This window comes from Enhydra lutris, unplaced genomic scaffold (assembly GCF_002288905.1).
Source record: "Enhydra lutris kenyoni isolate GAN:26980312 unplaced genomic scaffold, ASM228890v2 scaffoldscaffold150, whole genome shotgun sequence".
NCBI classification, from domain to species: Eukaryota; Metazoa; Chordata; class Mammalia; order Carnivora; family Mustelidae; genus Enhydra; species Enhydra lutris.
The window spans coordinates 107,626-127,492 of NW_019154234.1; the positions used below are offsets into that span (position 1 = coordinate 107,626).

The 19,867-nt window shown below is 37.0% G+C and overlaps 1 protein-coding gene across 3 annotated transcripts in view; it reads right to left on the minus strand.

The window, feature by feature from the left end:
- Positions 1-18,263, minus strand: part of LOC111140073 (MAGE family member D1) — a 55,542-nt gene extending 37,279 nt beyond the window's left edge. For 2 of the 3 annotated variants that reach the window (XR_002640124.1, XM_022492458.1), the window contains exon 1: positions 18,179-18,263. The gene's annotated coding sequence lies outside the window, so the exon portion shown is untranslated. The remainder of the gene's footprint in view (positions 1-18,178) is intronic. The other variant, XM_022492457.1, reaches the window with a different exon arrangement.
- Between the last annotated feature and the right edge of the window lie 1,604 nt (positions 18,264-19,867).

Sequence of the window (19,867 nt, forward strand, 5' to 3'; positions counted from 1 at the left end):
GGTCGTGATCTCAGAGTCCTGGGGTGGAGCCCCTGCATGGGGGCTCTCTGCTCAGCAGGGAGCCTGCTTCCCCCTCTCTCTCTGCCTGCTGCTCTGCATACTTGTGATCTCTTTCCCTCTGTCAAACAGATAAAATCTTTAAAAAAAAACCAGTATTACTATTTACTTGCTAGGTGATCCTGGGCAAGTACCTACTCTTCTGAACACTGTATGTTTCGTCTACAAAATAAAGAAAAGAAAACCCATAAAGTAATGAGAAGTTCTGAGCCTAAACTCAATCTCAAAGAAAATGTAGGAAAGAGCTATAGGAAATTTTCCTACTTCTGGTTATTCCCCACAAGGTTGTTTGGACAAACCCTCATGCTCAAAACAAAACAAAATCTTGATGAAAAAGAAATAACATCTTCTTAAAAATAAAAATACAGGGCAATAAAAAAAATGGAAGCATCAGGGAAACAGCAGGGGGAAATGGGAATCTAGAGAAATAGATGAGCAGGGAGGCATTTTCTACCCTGAGGGCATTTGTCCATTCCAAAAAAAAAATTTTAACTTTCATTTTGGATGTTTTGAAGGCAAAAGAGACAGATTTAAGTCCAGAACTATACAGAGTAGGAAAACTAATAGGAGACTCTCCCCACAATAATCAGGGACCCCAAAAGTCTACCCTCTCAGGGGGCTGATGAATGGAAGCAGGTCATTCTGCAGCTCTGGCTGAATTACATGACTTGCCCTAGAGATCCTTGAGCCTTGAATTAGATAAAGGAGCAAAACAGCAGGATCAGCTAATAACAAAAAAGACTTAACACTGAGGTTAGCAAACACAAACTATAAGATCAATATTTTACTACAGATAAAGAAGTAAATAAACTTGAAAGTATTTCCAAGCAACAGGAAACTTTAATACATGGTGTATATCACAATTAAATCTCATCAAACTTTTGGAAGAATAAAATATGCCTCAAATGAAAAATCCAAGGTACTACATTAATCAACAAATTAAGAAAATAATTTGTAAAAATTATTACAGTACAGGACAAGGAGACAAAAAGGTGGAAAGTACAGAAAAGGGTATTAAAGTTCCTTTCATTCACTAAACAGGTCAGGGCCTTGTAAAGTGATCACAGCGAATATTAAGAACTACTTTACAAGGCACAAAATATAGAATTTCATTGATAATAAAATTCTTTTCAACCCTTTGTCCATTTCCACAAGCAAAATTGGGCTCCAGATGTGCTTTTTACTTAAAATTAGTGAATGAAATTCCAGAGCCTAACTTTACAAATACAAATCTTCATAATCAACAAAAGGAAACTCAAAGAAAGATGGAGGCTTTGTACTCCCTTCCCTCAAGCTGTGGAGGGGTAGAAACCATCTTGCTTCATACTTATTTCAAATAATCTAAATTTAAAAGATGTTAAATTGAGAAATTTTAACAAGAATGTCAATCTAGTTCTCTTTTACAATATGGAGACTTATGAATAATCATAACTGCTACCAAATAATTCTATTCTCTGTTAATACAAATCTTTCCTTGGAAGTACTATTTAAAGAAAGACATTTTGTAGGACTCCCACAACTTTAGAAACTGATGTTTTGTTCTATGAAAATAACCTACAAAAGAAATGTGTAATTCTAACTAGGTATCTTGCTTGTTAACTCATTAACCTTAGGTAGTAGACAGAATAATAGCCTTCCAAAGATGTCCTGATCCTGTGAATATGTTACTTTATATGGCAAATGGGACTTCGCATAAGTGATCAAGGATCTTAAAATGAAGAAGTTATCCTGGATTACCCTGGTGGACTCCATGTAATTACAAGAATCCTTATAAAAAACAGAAGGATCAAAGGATGGAGATATAATAATGGAAGTAGAATGTCAGAGTCAGAAGTGGTGAAGATGCTATACTGCTGGACCTGTAGAGAGAAAAAAGGACCATGAACAAAGGATGGCAGGTGATCTCTAGAAGCTGAAAAAAGAAAGGGAAAATATTCTTCCTTAGAGCCTCTGGAGGGAGCTCAAGCCTGCCAACACCTTGATTTTTAGGACTGCTGACCTCCAGGATTGTAAGATAATAAATGTATTTATTATTTACATTTGTCATAATTTATTACAGCAGCAACAGGAAGCTAATACAACCTAGTGATCAAGTCGTAATGGCAATCTCTATATTTGGAAACAGATTAATACTTCTAAGATCATTCTGACAAATCAGAAGGAATCACTGGCACTTTCCTCTTCACCTACAGGCATGGATAAACAAATATAAACCTACAATTCTGTAGGACACACTATATAACAAATAATTTGAAAGACTGTATTTCTTTTAAATTAACAGTGTCATGATTCTTTATCACCAGTGAGAAAAATGAAATTCTGACAAGTAACTTGCCTAAGATCAATAAGCAAAGGGCTAGGATTCAAGTCCCTTCGACTGTCAACAAAGTCCAATATTTTTCCACTACATTTTGCTGTCCCTCAAACTGCTTGGAGTATGATAAAGAGAGGGTAGAGCATTTTGAATACATTTGAGCACTTGAATTCCTCAAATTATCAACAACTGCACAAAAGAACCCATGTTTGTGAGATTCTCTGCCTTCTTTGCTTTAATTCCATGCCCAAATTAAGCAACAAGCTGTCTTCTTAGTTTGATTTCCTAAGTATCCCAATATGGGAACTGACATGTTCTGGAAAGAGAACTTGAGTGTTTCAGCCACTAGAAAGTATGTATTCATGTAGGATCGGTGTGTTTTTCTTTCTTTATCTATCTTAGTCTCAGTACATTAATTTGTATATATTTGTTTATCACCCAAGTTTCATATCAGCATTTCACAAATGCTGAACACCAAATCCTGGACTGCAGTCAATTAACTGAAATACCACTACCCTACAGGCTCTTTTATTAAGTTGCTGGAATTTCCAAGTAAAGGTAATTTCCTTTCTTTGATAACTTCAGATGTATTTACATATCAAACACCACTAGTTAGAGCATGAAGCCTCAGAAATGCTTCAGTGAAAATAGTTTTAGAAAAGAAATTCTATTTTATTTTACACAGAATGATATCAATATTTGGAGGTACAAGGACTGAAAGGGGAAAAATTAGAATTATTCACAAATTACACTAACAAGCTAAAAACACTTTGTGATAATTCAATGAGCGGTATAGTTATGATTTACATACTTTTAAGTATGTTTTATATAAAGTTTATATAAAAACTCAACAAAACCTATAAACCACAATTGGACCTAGAGAAAGAGATAAGCAAAGTGAACAGATCTAAAAACAATGCACCAGAATCAAGCAGTCCCTTACACCAGTCACAATCAATTACAAAATATAATTTAAAAGTATCAGCAAGAACAACAAAAACTTATCAGGTACACAGATATGTCTAACAAAATATGCATGAAACACTTTATGGAGAAAAGGAACAAGTTCTAATCAAAATTTCAATGTTCCTTACAGACCATGTTAAGCTTACCTTAAAATTCACATGGAAAAGTAAGGGCAAAAAATGTATTTTTGAGGAAGAGGAATAAGGAAGCTGTCTTTCCCTACTAAATATTAAGATGCATTACAAAGCTATAGTAATTAACAATGCAGGACTAGTAAGAGATACAAATAGACCAATGGAACAGAATAGAAAGCCTAAAAGCAGACATTTACATCTATTACAACTTGGTATATGATAGAGACAACATTATAAATCTGTGGAGAAAGACAGACTATTCAGTAAATAGTCCTGGAACAACGGATAAATCATTCAGAAAAAAATGTAAGTTTTTTACATCATATAATACACAATAATAAATTACAACTGGAAACTAATCATGAAAAGAAATTTACAAAAATTTTACAGGGGAATATAGTAGAATACCTTTATGAAATCAAGGTAAGAAAGAATTCCTCAAGAATCCCCCTCCTTGAAAAATAAGCTTATCTACACCCTTCAGTTATTTTTAGAAAACCCCTTCATCTAGCCATAGATGAGACAGTTTTCTCATAAGCCTGCTGATTCTTCCACACCCCTAGTCCTAACATTCCCAACTAGTAAAACACAGCACACTGGTATGCCAAACCTGTGCATAACATACCATTCAAGCAATATCTGTGAGATGGACATCTTCAGGTGGGTTGCCATGTAATACAGAGCAGAGCACAACATGTAAAAGCTAGCAGGGTTGATGCAGTATCCAACCAATAATAAAGAAAGATGGCATGTTTTCTAGAATATCTTTGCCTTGCAAGTATGTGAGGGGCTGTAGTCAAGGCATTAAACAGCTTGACACAAACAATAGCCAACGGATGAAAGGATGTCAAGTGAAGAGCTACAATAAACATGCCACTGTCTTCAATGACATATCTTGAAAATGCAAATTCTCAACATGTATAGAGAAAGCAAAAATAATAATAGTAGCAAAAAGTAAAAAAACAGTGAACTAAAACATGAACTAAGCATCTTCTAAGTATAAATACGCTAATATATTAATTTTTGTGAAATAACTAAAAAATATAGTCAGGTCCAAAAGGTACATTAAATACTGATTGTAATTCATGTTTGGAATTATTTATTATTCCATTATTTGTTTTAAAGTAAAAAAAATGTATGATATTTTGTATCTTCATATAGAACATTTTGTCAATTTTCTGAAAGTTAATAAAGTCCTAATTTTTTAATCACTACAAGTGTACTTCTGTAAAACCTTGAAACTCTGGGAAAGAAATAAACAAGCCAGGACCCTCCTGGCCCTGTGCAAGTACTCCCTAAAGGACAAATTCTGGGAAAGAAAGGAACAAGGAGGGAGCTGGATAAAGATAGTTGTTCAAGGACCCTCCAAAGACACAGGATCATCTAAGCCACTATACTAGTCTTTAAACTCTGCCATCCACAGATGCTGATTATTAACTTCGTGGTTCTGATTCTTCACCCTTGAGTCTGAAAAAGACAAAACTGACTCAGAGCCCCCCCTACAGAACTCTTGGCTAATTGCTAAAATCAACTGTTTGCATTGGAGGATAATGATGTGTAGCCTCTTTCATTCTCAAATGGCCTCAGAGGCTGGGCCAATTCTTGGGCCTTAAGATTCTGGGGAAGATAGGATCAACGAAGGTTCCCCTGTGGAAGCCTTCTGAAGCAGCTAAATGCAATTGTTTCAGGAGAAATGTGAAATAGTAACCAAGTCCCCCATATCCACAGCAAATCACAAGTCTTGGCTACTCTGAATCATCTCCAAGCCATAGATCTCTGTCCTCAAAACTGTGGAGGAGGGAAAAAAAAAATCAAGGTATAAATCCACATATATTTCATAGTCAAAACTGGTACAATCCTTGTGGTGATCAGGTTTCCATTATCTAATAAAGTTGAAAAGATGCACATACTATTACCAAGTAATCCCTCTGCCAGTTATACATCTTAGAGAAACTCATGCACATACCCAACAGGTGTACAAGAATGTTCTTAGCAGCACTATTCACAACAGCCAAAACCAGAAGGCAATCCAAATATCCATTAACAGTAAAATGTATAAATAGGTGTATATGCGCACATGTGTCTATACATACACACAGGCACAGAAGTAATTACCATAAAAGTCAAGTCAGGATAAATGGTTACCTCTGGAAGAGAGAGAGGATTATGAGTGGAGGCTTCCGAATAACTGCCCAATGTTCTATGTTTGGTTCTGGAAGGTTCTTTTATGGGCGTTTACTTTATAATTATTCACTTTAGTGTACATTTACATTTTCCGCAACTTTCGGTATTTTTGTTATATTGCACAATTTTAAAATACTTTTTTAAAAAAGAAAGAATCCAGGGCCTTCCTATAGAATTCCCTTAAAGCATGTGTTCTCAATCTTTCTGAGATGATGAATAATACTATATAAAAAGTATCTACCTCTCTCTAATAGAAGAAGCTATAGGTGGACTGGCTAACATATCCATCTGCAGTAGGATTTCTGGAAACACACACATGGGCAAGCCCGGGTCCTACCAGCAGTACCATTTCCCTTGAAGTTTCTAAGGGCAGTTTTTTAAGTCCCTCCAAAGATAGAAATCAATATAGAATGCTATCTTAGCTCCCTGACATTCAAGATTTTACCACAAGTCCTTTCTTGGCCCTAACCCTGGTTATTGCCCCCGCCCCCCAAAAAAGGGCAAAGACAGGGACAAAGACAAAACTGAGACAAACAAAGCCAGGGCCATCCAAGGAAATCTGCTGCTAAACTGGTTAAGGGCAAGAACTCATGTTAGCCATTGCTGCTTTCATTCCTTAAATCATCTCCCTGCTGTGAAAATCTCTGCTCCTTTGAATTTCAGTGCCATCTGTCTCACAGCTATACTCACCCCTTCCACAAAATACAACATCTTCCTCATCTTCCTCTCCACTCTTTTTATCACCTTTAATCTTCCACAGTATCTTTGATGATCCCATGGCTAACTTGTCCATCATCCCAGCTTCACCGTCCTCTGACCTCCTCTACTCTAACAACTCACTGATCATCCAGAACTGCTTATCCTCTGAAATGTTAAACTCCTATAATCTACTCCACAATTTTTCTACCATATCACCTTTTTACTTCTACTTTTTAACCTTTGAAATTTCTATACAACTTCTCCCACACCCACACATATATTCACACAGCTTCTTTTTCTCTGGATCCACAGACTCTTCCTCAGAATATACTTTTCCCTGGTGAGACTAGATCCCTGATGAGACTAGAACCTGAACAAATATCATCAGTAATCTCAACAATTTATTAGCCCCTCAAACCTTCCACCCCCCACAATCATCATGACCACATTCACAGTCTAAAATCAAACCCAATGTTTGCCTTCTTTACTCCTACTTTTTGGCAGCTGAACACCTAGAAAAAAAGACAAAACTACAAACACTTCATTCCCAACCTAGATAGGTGTTCATTACTGCCCATCAATCTTCTTTCACTCCCTAGAAGAATGCAAAGTTTCCTCTTCTTTCCTCTAGCCCCTGGCCATCTCCTCTTACAGTCCAGAATGGCCTTACTACTTTATTCATATAGAATATAGGGGCACAAAGAAAGAAACTCTCCCTATTTCTTGCTTTTCCAAAACCATAAAAATTAAAAACATCCCTTTCTGACTCTCCTTAACACCAGTGTCAGAAGTGATGCCCCTTCTCTTGTTCATGGCCAGTACTTCATACGTTCTCTACACATCTTTTCCACATTTTGCTTCCCCAGTTATCCCCTTTATTAGTCCTCTGCACATTAGTCTTCACTAACACTGATCCATACATATTCACTACTCTTGTTTCCTCTAAATCGCTAATGTAACAGGACCCTCTCAGTCTACATCTTATATAACCATGTATAGGAATTTCACTTTTATATTTTAAAAAGTTTAAAACAAACAAAAAAGTTTAAGACAGTAGTCTTAAAAAACAAAAACAATACATGTTCATTAGTATACAACAGTGCCTGGCACACACAAACACATAAAAGAAGATAAGTATCTTCAATTATCATTCCATTCTCCCAGACATAACTGCCAAGGCTACATTCCAACCTCCGGGAGAATCTGAGCAATCATCTCACTCCTTATCATATCCTTAAATCCCATGAAGAAGAGGAATTCTCAGATTACTCAAGGATACACAACTGGGCTTCAGTGCCAACTAGTGGAGCTTTGAAGCGAAAGTACACAATAAATAAAAGTTCTCACGGGGTCTGTTAAAGAAAAAATTATCCTGACACTTGTTAAAATGGTAAGATTAAAAGGACTATTGCGATAGGTGTCAAGACTATTGCAATAGGGAAAAGAAAATGGATTCCACTCTGAATACAGTAAAGACAGCTGGGAATCTACAGCCAAGGAGTAGATTTGGGTGGGGATGGTGGGGGCGGGGCTTAAAACATCAAGATTCTTGATTAAAATATCAAGAAGAGGGGAATTCTTGTTAAACAGAATTCTTGTTGAAGGCAGACCTGGATGATCACATATCAAGGGGGTGGGGAGGGAATCTCATTAAGTTGATTCAGCAAGGATTCTTTCAAAACCTGGACCAAAGAGGCCAAAGACAATGTCCAAAGATGGTATCTAGTTGAAAAAGAGGGCTCCAAGGAGAATGACTCACATTTGGTCAAGGTGGGAGTGTTTGTTAGCCCTTTTCCACTTTTCAGCTGTCCTTGGGCAATGTTTCTTCACTGAAATATTCTCTATTTTAGACCTGTTGCAATGAGACTGCCCCTGCATATATATGCACATAAAGAATTATAGACTTGCAACACTATGTACATGTGTATGCACATATCTATCTTATATACATATTATACGCATATATATTATACATATATATAAAATGTCATGTTACACTGCACCATATGTTTGTATATCTATTATGTATTATAATAAATTATAACAGATGTAATACACAAACACGACTCTCCCACCCACACAGGCTGCAGTGTAACATGACATTCTCTCTCTCTCCCGGACCATTACACCTCTCTCCTCATCTGCCTCCTACTGTCCCACTCCCATCAGCCCACCCAGTGTATCATCAGTACATCACAAAGAGAACTGTGTATCTCATCCACTTAGGACAATTCCATTATTTCTTCCTCACAGGCTTCAGAGCGAAATCCTAGTTCTCTCATCTGACTTTTGGGGTTCTCAACTTCCTAGCCCCTAAGTCCCCAGTTTCAGTTCTCCTCCTCTACATAAAACTTATGTTCCAGTTATAACCAACTACATGTATGTCTTTCTTTGAATATATCAAGATCCCTCCTCCACAATTCTTCTAGTTTCTTCTGACTGGAACACCCTTCATAGCTCTTAAACCTTCATACTTTCTCTATTCATCCAATATCAAACATTATCTTTCTTTCCAAAGCCATTGCAGATGCCCTTTCTGTGTTCCCCCACAGCCTATCACTTGCCCCACTTGCCTATACTCACCATAGTACTCATCATACTCTTTAGACACTGTCTGTTCATTTACTCATACCCCATTATAACTATCTTCATTAAGGACAAGAAACCAGTCAGTTTTACTTTTACATCCTCTGTACCCAGCCTAAGATCAGATACAAGGTAGTGTGGTATATAAATTTTTACTGAATGAATGACTACATAAGTAAATGAAAGCCATGCTTAGCTTAATTTTCAATGGAATGCTGGTGGAGTCATTCACTTGTATTCAAAATAGTGAGGAAAAAGGCACAACAAAAGGTCAAGTAGGATGACTAGGAAAATAGTAATAATCCCCTGAGCACTCACATCTTGCTTTCTAGGTACCAATTCCTACTGAAGGAATACATGCCTCCTTGCAAAATGGCTGATTCTAGGACTGGGGCAGGGAATGTACATAATGAGCCTAAAATACCTTGTGTCAGAAAGCAAGGAAGGGCTAAGTGGGTGAAGAGTATTAAAGAGGGTACTTGTTGTGATGTGATGAGCACTGTATGTTGTATGTTAAGTGATGAATCATTGAATTCTACTCCAGAAACCAATATTGCACTGTATGTTAACTAACTAAAATTTAAGCTAAAAAAAAAAAAAAAAAAAAAAAGCAAGGAAGGCAAGAGCTAATGAGATCATGTAAAGGATACAGGAGCCAAACAGAAAAGTCTAATTTCTAAAATGACAGTTTGAGCATCAAAAATCAATCACAGTGGATACATAAAATAAAACACATAAAAATCCATGAATTCCTAATAATATTAAAGAAAACAATGAAAGTCTCTAGGAAACCAACCCTTACTCTGATAAGTAAAAAAAAGGGGGGGAAAAGGCATTCACCTTGACTTTCTTTTTATAAGTTACATTTTGGAACAAAAAAAAGAGTTGATTAAAAAAAAGTCTTTTTATATAATAATTTTAGCTAATAAACGCAGAAGGATTGATTAAATTAGACCACTTTCTTTCAACTACTACTGAAATTATGAATTTAGACAATTATCTTCAATGACTGCTAAAATCAACAGGAGAAAGGTTGGTAGGATATACTACAATGGAGAGATCAGGCTGACAAAACCTGAAAACACAAATCAACCCCAGAATCAGTTAAAAAGTTAAACCAGTTATGATGAAATACAATAGAAAGTGCGTTATCACTACCTGCAATGATTTTTTTTTCCCTTAAAAAATAATTGAAGGGATGCCTGGGTGGTTTAGTCAATTAAGTATCTGCCTTTGGCTCAGGTCATGATCCCAGCATCCTGGGATCCGAGTCCCACAGCAGGTTCTTTGTTCAGGCGCGAGCTTGCTTCTCCCTCCACCTCTCAATCCCCCTGCTATGCTCTCTCTCTGACAAATAAATAAATAAAATCTTTAAAAAAATAATTGAAACTGAATCTAATCAAGCCTCTAGTTCTAAATGCCAGTGAACAGAAACATGCAGATGGGAAAACAAAATGAATACCTCAAGGAAGCAATCATCTAAATCCATTTGTTGATAGGATAAATTACTTAGTTTCTCTAATAAACCAATGGTCTTTAAAATGTAGGGGGTGACTACAGATAGTTAGAAAAAAATACTTAAAAGAAAAATATCTAATGTCAATAAACATATAGATTTAACAAAGCCAACTATAAAAATACATCTTTTTATTAATACTTTTTTAAAGATTTATTTATTTATTTCCGAGAGAGAGAGACAGCACGCATGTACATATGAGGGTGGAGGGACTAAGGAAGAGGGAGAGAAAGAATGCTGAGCCCCACACAGGGACCAGGCATGATATCATTCCCTGAGATCATGACCTGAGCCGAAATCAAGAGTCAGACGCTTAACTGACTGAGCCACTTAGGTGCCCCTAAAAAGACATCTTTAAGACAGTCATGGAAATTTGAATATGGACTGGGCATTAGATAATATAAGGAATTACTATTAATCTTATTAAGTATAATGGTCTTGTGGTTACTTAATAGAATGCACTTAAGAGTTAGAGATGTGGGGCAGTTCAGATGGTTAAGTGTCTGCTTTGGGCTCAGGTCATGATCCCAGCAGCTGGGACCAACCCCAGCGTCAAGCTTCCTGCTTAGCAGGGGAAGTCCGCTTCTCCCTCCCCCTGCTCTTACTTGCTCTCTCACTCTCTCCCTCTCAAATAAATAAATAAGATCTTTAAAAAAAAAAGCTAGAGATGGATAGTGAGTTATTTACCCATGTAATGATATAACGTCCAGGATTGCTTTAAAATACCCAGTGAAAAAAAGCAGGTGAGGAGAAAAAAATCAAAGGCAACTGGCCAAATGATATTAATTGTTGAAGATGAGAAATGGATACATTCTGGTTTATTTTACTATCCTCTACTTTAAATATATTTGAAAATTTCAGTAATAAATGAAAAAAGAAGCCAAAGTCAAGGGTTGCAACTGGCTCCTTCCAAACTGGACAGTTGAAATGATGACTGCAATGGATTGAAAAGTACTAAATATATAAATAGCCACAAGTTCAGCAAAATAGAGAAAAGGACAACAAAGACATCTCAAAAAATATAAGTATACTTTAATTTAGGTTGGGTGATGGTTTTAAAAGCCAGCTGTAAGACCTATATTTCACATTTTATAATTAACAGTTTCCTCACCAGGATTTCTTCCTCTTTATTATTTGATTTTTACCTTTATTCTTTTTTTTATTGTGCTGTGGGCTTTATTCTTTTGTGTATGATATCATACACATCATCTTCAGTGATAAGAGCATGGGATTTCATATTACAGAACTATGCATTTGAATATGAACACCCTTTGATGGAGATTCCTTAAGTAATTAAAAATGGAGCTACCCTATGACCCTGCAATTGCACTACTGGGTATTTACCCCAAAGGTACAGATGTAATGAAAAGAAGGGCCATATGTACCCCAATGTTCATAGCAGCAATGACCACAATCGTCAAACTGTGGAGGGAACCAAGATGCCCTTCAACAGAAAATGGTTAAAGAAGACACAGTCCATATATACAATGAAATACTATGCCTCCATCAGAAAGGATGAATACCCAACTTTTGTATCAACAGGGACGGGACTGGAGGAGATTACACTGAGTGAAATAAGTCAAGCAGAGACAGTCAATTACCATATGGTTTCACTTACTTGTGGAGCATAAGGAATAACATGGAAGACATTAGGAGGAGGAAAGGAATAGTGAATTGGGGGAAATTGGAGGGGAGACGAACCATGAAAGACTGTGGACTCTGAGAAACAAATTGAGGGTTTTGGGGGGGGGGTTGGAAGAGCCTGGAGGTGGGTATTAAGGAGGACACATATTCCATGGAGCACTGGGTGTGGTACATAAACAATGAATCTTGGAACACTGAAAAAATAAAATTAAATTAAAAACAAAAAAACAAAAAACAGCCTTTGAAGCTTTATGATTAACTTTCTTAACCAAGTATTAAAAAAAATTTCTTAACCAAGTATAATTCCTTTCCTTTCATATAAAATGGAAGAATATGTACATCTTTAGTCTTTTTTTGTTTTGATTAGATATGTATATATTTCCTGATGAAAAATAGATGCTTAGTAAATACTACTTGTCTTCTTTTTTAAAAAACAAGAAATACAGCTATAAAAGGCTAATTGGGGAAAAAAGGAATTTGAAAATGGTTAGGTATTAGATGGTATTAGGAAATTATTCTTAATTTTTCTTGGTAACATAATGGTAATTAAATTATTTACAAAACATCTGTAATATTCAGAGATGAACAATGAGATATTTAGGGGTAAAGTGCCATGATCCACGCTCCTCAAACTGATCTATTAAGTGGTATCTCAATCAAAATGTCAAGAAGCATTTTTGTGAAAACTGACAAGCTGATTCTAAAATACATATGGAAATGCAAAAGACCAAGAATAAGTAGGCATTATTGAAGAAAGAGAACAAAACTGTAGGACTAAATGACTATATATAAGATATATTATAAAATGACATTATGATAGTGGTACTTATACAAGAATAGAGAAATAAACCAAACAGAAAGGAATTCAGAAACAAACCCACATATATAATCTAGTCATTTGATTTATGAAAAACATGACTCTATACAAGGGAAACAATGATCTTTTCAGTAAGTGATAATGGGTTGATTGAACGTCCATTTCTTTTTTTTTAAAGGTTTATTTATTTATTTAAGAGAGCGAGAGCAAGCATGAGCGGGGGGAGGGGCAGAAGGAGAGGGAGAAGCAAACTTCCGGCTGAGCAGGGAGCCTGATGTGGGGTAGATCCCAGGACCCTGGGATCATTACCTGACCTGGAATCATGACGCTTAAAGCGACTGAGCTACCCAGGTGCCCCTAAATGTCCATTTTGACATACAAAAAGGGGGTGGCTTTACTCATACTGAAATCATACACAAAATCAATTCAAATAAATTGTGAATACAAATGAAAGATTAAACAATAGCACAACACAGAAAAATGTCTTCAGGACTTTGAGAAATGCAAAGACTAACAGAACAAGCGCTAGCCATAAAGGGGAAAAACTATGAAACTGAACAATATTAAAATTGAGATATTCAGTTCATCAAAGGACGCCATTAAAAAACTGAGAATGCAAGGAACTGAGATTTGTAATAAACATATCTAACAAAATATCAACATTCTTTTTTTTAAAGATATTATTTATTTATTTTTGTGAGGGAGAGGGAGAGAGCATGAGCAGGGGGAGGGGCAGAGGGAGAAGACTCTCTGCTGAGCAGGGATTTCCCCATGCGGGGCTTGATCCCAGAACCCTGAGATCATGACCTGAGCCAAAAGCAGACACTTAACCACCTGCACCACCAGGCGCCCCCAAAATATCAACATTCTTAATATAAAAAGATCTCCTACAAACCTAAAAGATATTCCAGGAGAAAAAGACAAAGATTAAACATGTATTTCATAAGAAGATATCCAGGCTTACAAACATATAAACATATGCATATTTATCATCAGATTTGCAAATTAAAATCATAATAAGATACCATTCATAACCACTAGAATGGCTTTTTTTTTCACTTCAAAAGCAAAGACAATGACAAGTGCTGACAATATTCTACAGCAAGTGGAACTGTTAAAGATTTATACTGAGAGTTTTATAGTACAAGCATACCTCAGAGACATTGTGGATTTGGTTCCATACCAGCACAATAAAATGAATGCCACAATAAAGCAAGTAAAATGAAGTTTTTGGTTTCTCAGTGCATATAAGAGTTATGTTTACATTGTACTGTAGTCTATTAAGTATGCAATAACATTGTTTAATAATGTATATACTGTAATTTAAAATATTCTTAAAAATGCCAACCGTCATCTGAACTTTTGGCAAGTCATCACTACTGATCACAGATCACTATCAACAAATACAATAATAATGAAAAAGTTTGAAATACTGCAAGAATTACCAAAATGTAACACAGAGACATCAAGTGTGCAAATGTTGTTGGAAAAATGGTACCTATAGATTTGTTCAACTCAGGACAGCCACAAACCTTCAACTTGTAAAAAACAATAACAACAACAAAAACAACAACAACAACAACAAAACGGTATCTGCAAAGTGCAACAAAGCAAAGTGCAATAAAACAAGGTGTATCTATACAACCACTGTGGAAAAACAGTTGACATTATCTACTAAAGCTAATCATATACATAATCTATAATTCAGCAATTCTACTCTTAGGTATATGCCCAAAATAAATGTGTGCATATATTACCAAAAGACATGTACTAGATTGCTCACAGTATTATTTACAGACCAATAATGGAAATAAACAAAATATCCATCTACTATGATATATTCAAACAATGGCATACATAGCAATGAGAATGAAGGAATTACCATTGCACCCAATAATATGGATGAATCTCAAAAACAAAATCTTTTTTATAAAAGGTTTTATTTACTTTTTGAGAGTGAGAGAGAGAGAGAGAGAAGCAGGCTCCTCGCTGAGCAGAGAGCCCAATGCAGGGCTCAGTCCCAGGACCCTGAGATCAAGACCTGAGCCAAAGGCAGACACTTAACCGACTGAGCCACCCAGGTGCCCCTTAAAAAAATCTTAAGCCAGAGAAGTCAGGCACACACAAAAAATACTATACTATAATATTTTTACAAAGTCCCAAAATAGACAAAATTATTATAATGTGACAGAAGCTAGGATTGTGACTAATGGGAGTTTAGATGCGAAGGGTAGGGGACGCATTCAAGGGCCTTCAGATGGTAATCATATTCTATTTCTTAATTTGGATGCTGGTTACAAAGGTGTTTACACTGTGAAATGAATGGATGGATGGATGAGTGAGTTTGCTCATGTGTGAGTGAACAAGTGAGCTAATATGGCAAAAGTTAACTGTTGAATCTAGGTTCAGAGCATAAAAGTATTCATACTCTTCTTTCAACTTATGCTTGTTAAATTAAAAAATGTTCAAGTAAAACGAGTCACCATGCCTCTCAGCTCTTAATATTTATAACATGTACCTAATATAATCTGATTTATGAAAGGAAATTTTTAAAATAAAATTTCTATTCCCAGATTGTGTCTTATAAAACAGTAAAATACTCCACATATTTTCTATTTCTCATTAATAAACAGAGAAAGAGAGACAGACATAAAGACAAAGAGAATCTGGCCAGGACTGAGTGTTTCGCAGACCATACCTCCAGGAACTCCACCACCAATAGTAAGTTACCATCTAGCTCTGAGTCTTGGTTTTATCATCAGTAAGATGACAATGATAATACTGAACTTAGAGGATGGTTTCGAACATTAAGTGACCAACTATATTTAAAAGGTTGCCTGTACAGACAGATCAAGTACTAAATTCTTCCAATTTAACATACCAACATTTATGGGCAACGTATCATGAACACAGTGATAAGAGCAGTGAAAGAGGTAATTAACTCTGCTGTGGGATAGCACACAATGCACCATGGATACACAGACTGAAAGAGAAGTGAGGATGGATATAAAGATGTCTTCCTAGCAGGGCTGGTAACTGACAATATACCTAAATGATAGCAAGAAGTTAGCCAGGATAAAAAGAATATGGGAAATATAAGTGCTTGGATTAGGTTATTTCACTATGCAGAGTGCTGCATTAAAGCTATGTAGAAAAGTGACCACAGGCAAAAGGGGTGTGTAGGAAAGCGAGTGAACAAAAAATAGAGACATCAACATAGATACATCCTGTTTTTCCCACTAATAGCTGTATAGCTTGTGCCCTCACTACCTTTAGGTTTGGCTCAAGTGTTGCCTTACAGGGAGGCCTTCCTATCCATCCTATTTAAAATAGTACATCCCCTCTCCATCACAACCTATTCATATTTATTATATATTCATTTACTGTCTCTCAACTACAGTTTAATAAACTATTTTCCACTGTTGTATCCTCAGTGCTTAACACTGTCTGACACATAAAGTTATTCAATAAAAAATTCTTGGATGAATAAATGATGGTTGCCCACTGGATTGAAGCCATGCGATTTTTAAATGCCCTGTAATTATGACTTGAATAAAGAATACACAGACATCAGCAATACCCTTCAAAAAAGTTTCTAAGTGTTTTAGTATCATGAAAATCTCTGCCTCATTTCTTCTAAAAGAACTGAAAATTATACATGGCCCAGAAAAAAAAATAGGATTACCTCTTATTTGGCAAGTATAACACTGTAGTTACAAGAGGAGAGAAATAAATTGCTTGTTCAAGGAGATCCTTGATTAGGGGCACCTGGGTGGCTCAGTGGGTTAAGCCTCTGCCTTCAGCTCAGGTCATGATCTCCCGAGTCCTGGGATGGAGCCCTGCATCAGGCTCTCTGCTCAGCGGGAAGCCTGCTTCCCCCCCCTTCTCTCTCTGCCTGTCTCTCTACTTCTGATCTCTCTCTCTCTCTGTCAAATAAATAAATAAAAAATCTTCAAAACAAAAAAAGGAGATCCTTGATTAAATTCCCTTTTAGAGCCTGAAAAACCCTGACCCTCATCATAAGTTTAATGATCATGATGTCCCTCTCTTGGGTAAAACTGGAATAATAAATTATGATTAACTAATGTTCTCACAAGACAAACTGAACCTGATGAATGGGACAGAAAAATGCATTTCTGCGCCAAATAGAGAATACATGCAAAGTTCCCAGGAAAACTTTGAAAAATCTGCCAGCTTCCTGTTCAATGTTGCTACCAGAGAACAGAAAAGGATTTGCATAATAAATGTAACTCATATGAAAAAATAAATTTGTGATTGTATGTCATATCTGTCAACCAGTCCTATTCCATGTAAAGTTCTAAAGGAGATGGGAAAACTGCCAGTGTCAAGAGCTGACACCAGGTAACAGGCAAAACCCTTGCTCCTTTAAAAAGTGGGGACTGAGTTCTATGCCAATTTTTAAAAATCGATTTATTTGAGAGAGAGAGAGAATGAGAAAGAGTACATGACAGAGAAAAGGTCAGAGGGAGAAGCAGGCTCCCTGCTAAGCAGAGAGCCAGATGCAGGACTCGATCCCAGGACTCCAGGATCATGACCTGAGCTCAAGGCAGTCCTTTAACCAAGTGAGCCACCCAGGCGCCCATGTTTGTTTGTTTTTTTTAAATGTCATGAATAGAGGATTAAAATCAGGGCAGTTTCTGATGTATCATTTTGTTTAGAGTAAAAATAAAAAAAATAATTAACAAGTAAAATAATATTTTTAAGAACAAAAACAGCATTGACCATGAAATTGAAGACATACCTGGTTTTCAGAATTATGTAATTCAATGGCCTCTGTAGGAGGGGAACAAGAGGCATCAGAAGGGAGGGAGAGGAAGGGGCAGGTAGAGGAGCAAAGTACTGGAGTCGAAGGAAAAGGAAGAGCGGGAGAAAGGGGATCCAAAAATTTTAAGGCTAAAAGGGGGCGGGGAACAAGGTGAGAGGTAAGACGTAGGGAAAGAATCTGCGGTAGAGGGGATGACCCAGGCTCAGAAAGATCAGGAAGAGGATCTGGGATAACGAGGAGAGGTAAAGAATGACCAGGGATAAAAGTACTGTAAGAGAAAAAGGGGAGAGGATGACGGTCTGTCATCTTCAGAAGAGGGGGAAGATGGGCGACCGGAACCTAAGCGTCAGAAACATCCTTCACACAACGTACTCTGGGGATGAAAATTTCTTTCCGCCCCACGTTGAAGGAAAGTTTTTCCGGGGTGTCTGGGGACTCACTTGGGAAAATTATCACCCTCTTTCTTTACACTCACCTTCCTGAAGAAAGCCGCAACGCAGCGATGGCGTGACCGGAAGTGCTATTTTCCTTCGTTTGGCAGAAGCCTTGCTTCCGCCGCCACGCCCCCTTTGCCAGGCAACTTCCTGTGGCTCTCTAGCAATCCCTTACAATACTTTATCGCCCTGACTCTCTCACCCTATCAGAAGCTGGATAGTGATGTAAACCCGCTAGGAGGGGGAATCCGTAACTTTTTACAAATCCTAGCTCTAGTCATTCCAAGAACCCATTATTTCAGCCAGCCCCCAAGTACCCAAATTTGTCACTTCGCCTTGTCGATTTAGCCTTTGAATACCTTCCTAACCCTTAGTCCCTTGACTCTTGGATGTCAACAATTACGTGTTTGTCATACTGCTTTACTGTTTTCTGACATATTATGTTGGGGAAAAAAGTTCATTTTTATTAGTGGCATACTTTGATCTCAAGATTTTTTAAAAATCTTAAATCTGAATCAATTTTTGTCTCGGAACGGTATCCAAAGAACTACATATCATACTCAGATTTCCAAATAAATAAGGGAAACTCATGTAGAAAGCATTAATGTATATGTATATACCACCACCCCCCCCCCCCGCCCCCCACGGGCAACTAACAAATTTTCAATAATAAGAATAATTTTTGCTGTGGTTAAAAGTTCAGTATTGAGGGGCGCCCGGGTAGCTCAGTCGTTAAGGATCTGCCTTTGGCTCAGGGCATGGTCTCGGTGTGCTGGGATCTACCCCCACATTGGGCTCCCTGCTCTGGGGGAAGCCTGCTTTTCCCTCTCTCACTCCCCCTGCTTATGTTCCCTCTCTCGCTGTGTCTCTATCAAATAAATAAATAAATAAAACCCTTTTTTAAAAAAGTTCAGTGTTGAATTACCTATTGCCACTACCTCCAGAAAGCTCTTCTGGGCCCCAAATCTGTACCCCAGTTCTCCTTTTTTTTTTTTTGTGGTTATTTTCAGTCAATCTATAAATATATAGTGAGAATCTACCATGTACCAAATACTATGCTACAACCATGAGCTTTGCAATAGGAGCCCACAGCTTAGGGACTAAAGATGATATATATTTTTTTAAGATTTTATCTATTTGACAGAGAGAGATCACAAGTGGTCAGAGAGGCAAGCAGAGAGAGAGAGAGGAGGAAGCAGGCTCCCTGCAGAGCAGAGAACCCGATGCGGGACTCGATCCCAGGACCCCAAGATCATAACCTGAGCCGAAGGCAGAGGCTTAACCACTGAGCCACCCAGGTGCCCTAAAGATGATATTTTTAAACACATAAGAGCCTGGCATAAAATAGGCGATTATCAATGTTTGTCTGATGAATAAATAACCAAAATGTGGTCAGGGAAATGACAGGGACCAGCACCAAGTCCTTATTTTTGCTGGTATTTTTATAGTTCATTTCAATGTTTTAACTCATATTTTGTCATTCAGCCAGGAGATTCTGAACAACCACTCAGTGTAAGGCTCTGTTCCTGATATTGCCCATATAAAGAAAAGTAAGACACAGTCCTGGATTTCAAGGCTATCCAAGCAGTGGGGGAAATTAATACATAAACAACTAATAGCACTATAATGTGACAAAATAATAGGTAGAGGAGACAGTTTAGGAACTATGGCCGTCCCATTGATTGGTGAATATTAAAAACCTGAAATATACCTTATCTCCTGAAGGTTGC